Source organism: Magnolia sinica, chromosome 11 (assembly GCF_029962835.1).
Source record: "Magnolia sinica isolate HGM2019 chromosome 11, MsV1, whole genome shotgun sequence".
NCBI lineage: Eukaryota > Viridiplantae > Streptophyta > Magnoliopsida > Magnoliales > Magnoliaceae > Magnolia > Magnolia sinica.
In genome coordinates this window covers 68987001-68991303 of record NC_080583.1, presented here as the reverse complement: position 1 = coordinate 68991303, position 4303 = coordinate 68987001, and the positions used below count along the sequence as shown (strand labels likewise).

Genomic DNA, 4303 nt, shown 5'->3' with positions numbered 1-4303 from the left:
GTCGTATTAGTAAAATACACTTTGGTCCAAAAAAATTAAAAATAAATAAATAAATAAATAAATTTGGCCACTTCCAATGTATTGTCCTAGTTATTGCAATTCAATTCAATAGTGAATCCAAACACAGCCTTAGATTTCCACTAGTGGTGGAATTTATATAGTTTTTACTATGAACAGTAGCATTCTTATGAATGGCACCGTGGTTTAAATGATCAACCAGCACGACTATGTATTTTTTGAGTCATATCAGTTATTGTTTGAATTGTGGACCAAAAGCATCATGTCCACTCATCTAGTAGGCCACATATGTATGCCACACATGTGGACTATTTGCAATTCTCGTACCATCCATTGTATTGTACATGAGTAGCACAACCGATTTATTTTAGTGGCCTGATTTATGCGCCATGTCATCCACATGGTGGGGGCCCACCTGATGCACGGTTTGGATGCCCCACAAACCAGCTGAAAATATCAAGCAGCACAAGAACCCAAAGAATTTTCTATTACAATTCCAAATATATAAATGAAGGAATCCAGATAATATCACCAAAAGGGCATTGTTTGGATTTCTTACCACTGTTATGACATCGGTACTATTGAATTGAATTGAAATAACTAATCCAGGAGAGATGAAAGTCTTGAAGTTACAACTACTTTCTCAAGTATATTCATAATGAGGAAGTCTCCTTCAAATTGAGTTTCTTTCTTTTCAAGTCCAACTCGAAACTAACATGGTGTAGCAAGGGAAGTTGCTTTGACTTCAAGTGGTGGATTGGAGAAGCTATCTTTATTAATTGATAACTATGAAGAGGTTGCACTGGTAAATCATCTATACCAACTCTCTTACTTGATATTCTCGCAATTTCCATTTTCTTTCATGCTCATTTCTTGCCACATTAATGCCAGATATTTACTCAAACTCTCTAAGTGCATCATGAAAATACAATTCTGGTCAATCTTAGAATCTCAACAAAATGGACCTGTCTACACAATGCAGTTGGACCATTCCATGAATGTAAGTGGGCCAAGCACAGGCTAAGGTTTGACCCATGGATAATCCTAACCACTCCTTTTCCTATTTATTGTTAAATCTTTCATTGGATGATCTAAGCCACAAATTTTCCTATTAACTGCAGATAATCTTTCATTGGCTAATCTGAGTTACACCTTTTCCTATTTACTTTTGATCAAATCTCATCGGGTGATCCAATCTGTCAATTGGTTTAACTTTCCCTATTTATATTAGACCATGTTCTATGTTCTCTAACCATAGCAAAATTACATATTGCAAAGAAGCAGTACAAGAAATGTTCACTTTTGATATGGTCAAAGATATGGAAATAGGAGAAATTTGAAGAATGAAAATTTTGGTTTTCTAAAAGATGGGAGTGAAAAAATTTATGTTGATTGGATTGTCCATCGCCAAATATATGTAGGTAGAAGAAAATTTAGAAGCCAGGCAGGGGAAAACAACATTCCGCCACTACTTTTCAAGATTTTGCACACCAATTTTTCTGGAGGTGTCTTCTATTTAATTCAAGAATCCAAATTCGCTAGTTATCCTGATTGATAACTCTTTTCAGACGTTCATTGTGTTTGTTGAAATTCTTCCCATCATCTTCCCACCAGCTATGTTCAGTTGTAGATTGTTTGTGTTGGACTTTTGCAATGCAACCATGGAGATTTGATCATATCCCTGCTACTTGCTGGTTTAATTTAACTCTGATGATGTGCAACCATGATAAAAAAGGAAATAGCTCATATGTATCTACATGAATATCATTTTGATTTTAAAGTTGAACTCTTGAAAATTGCAAATTGTTTTTCTCCAAACAGTCTTAACTAATCGTGTAATCATGCAGGAGGATCAGTGACGTGTCTATTGGGAGCTCGTCGTTGAATTTTATTGAGAATATGACATCTTTAACCAACTTGTAAGACCATATGATCTCATCATATGTAGTAATACTAATCTGTTAGATCTTTTGCTTTTCCTTTTTTCATCCATGCCACAAAAACTGGTGAGGACATACTCATATATATATATATATATATATATATATATATATATATATATATATATATATATATATATATATATATATATATATATCGATTTGGACCTAACTTGTCCTAAGAAATAATATACTTTCTGGTATTATCCCATCCACCATTGGAAAACACCTATTATTGATGCAGATGTGAGTTTTTCAAGTTATGTTTGGTTCAAATTACAATTCCTCATGTTTACTGAGTTCATCCATTTGCATTCTATGTGACGGCTGCCTTTAATGTTTTTGGAAAGGAGTCTTTAGTAATATCATGATTCCTGTTGGGTTTCTGGAACACAGGTTTTAATGTTGATACGTTGGAGTACAAGAAAATCAGCTTCACTATTTGGGATGTCGGGGGTCAGGACAAGGTAGGGCTCCACCACCATTGTCTATTTTGTTTGATAATCCATGCCTACTTTGACTGTTGAAGCATTTTCATATTATATTTCACTGATGATATGGTGCTGTGAATTCTCTAAAAATAGATCAGACTGTTATGGAGGCACTATTTCCAAAACACACAGGGACTCATTTTTGTTGTTGACAGCAATGACAGAGACCGTGTAGTTAAGGCAGGGGATGAACTCCCAGGATGCTGAATGAGTTAAATTTTCTTCAAAAAAGAAGGTATTCAATTTATTTACAGATTTTGCTTGTTCAGAAATGAGAAGATCAATGTATGCTCCTGAGTATTGTCTTTCTTTTTTATGTCATCTCGTAGTCATCTTTCTCTATAATCTAGTTCTTCAGTTTCGGGACCTAGCTTTTCATATGACTACATTATTTGTATGATAAATTGATTTTCAGTCATGTGCAGTAAGCTTTTGGACCAAAGCGAAGTTGAGAATATGGTGTTAGTTGATGGCAAATTGATAACCAGTAGAGGCACATCTATGGAGTTCTTGCTTGCGATTGTTGAGAAGCTATTTGGCTGCGAGAAGGCATTGGATCTTGTTGTCAATGAGAACTTTAAATAGACATATAACTATTATGTTGGCATTGTACTTTTGTGAATGGATTAAAATGAATGATTGTATTTGATTGAATGAATGAATGATTGTGTTTGATTGAATGAATGAATGATTTAGCCATGAAGTATTTATCTATATTAGCTTATTTGAGTTGATCTATCAGGGCATGTACTACAATGGTAAGAGATGCCATTATTATATCTTCTTTAATTATTTTTAAAAAAACAGGCAGTAGCTACGGTTATTAACCGTAGCTCTTTATCTGGAAACTGTAGTTGTTGCTAATTTTAGCCTATCGCAACCGTTCTCATTCTACTTTCAGCTACAAATATAATCCGTAGCTATATATACTTTAGAGTTACGGAAAGTATTGCTATGGATTTAATCCATACCTATTATTTCTATGGCTACGGATTAAATCCGTAGCCATAGCTTTAAGACCCATGGCTACAGCATCAATGGCTACAGTCGTGCTACAGACTATAACTGTAGCCTTAGGCATTTAGCTACGGCTTTTGTCCGTAGCCTTTGCCCAGTTTTCTGGTAGTTTTTGTAGGGACCACTTTTGTAAGCATGTCGGTTGGATTTTCATTGGTGTAAATCTTCTTAAGAGTAAACCACATTGCTCTAACATCTGTTGGATAAAATAATGAAGCACATCAATGTGTTTAATTCATGAATGGTATACCTAGTTCTTTGCCACATTGATCGCGCTTTTGCTATCATAATGTACAAGCACGACTTCCTATTAAAATTCCAAATCATTCATCATACCTCTCAACCAAACCACTTATTTGAATGCTTTTATCACTGCCATATACTCTGCTTCGATTGTAAAAAGTGTAACCACATACTAAAGCTTTGACATCTAACTGATCACCCCACCTGCTAATACAAACAAGTAACCAGAAGTCGGCCTTCTGTTATTCGTATTAGTAGCATAATTGATCTTAGCTACCTCAAGTGCAGGGTTGTGAAGTAGTGTATATTCGGTAAGACTAAGGTCGGTCCACAGTGACTAATTTGGATGAAAACACTATTAAAACTAATTTAAATATAAAATTAGGTGTTACGACAAATTAAGATGATTAAAATAATAGTAAATAAACAATGAAGGATCCAAGGATCCCTAATTAATAAATTCTTAATACCAATTTGCCAATTTAATTTGATAACCCAATTGGAATCAAATAATAATTCCTTCTAATTAGAAGATAGAACAGTTAAACCAATCTAGCGCATCCAAATAAGGCATGAATTTCAATTGATCGATTT

General features: G+C 34.4%; 1 long non-coding RNA gene across 1 annotated transcript; it reads left to right on the top strand.

The window, feature by feature from the left end:
- The first annotated feature begins 2141 nt into the window (after positions 1-2141).
- LOC131218420 (uncharacterized) lies at positions 2142-2692 on the top strand. Its single transcript, XR_009157722.1, has 3 exons — positions 2142-2204; positions 2355-2425; positions 2543-2692. It is a non-coding gene; the product is annotated as an uncharacterized LOC131218420 (long non-coding RNA).
- Positions 2693-4303: the final 1611 nt, after the last annotated feature.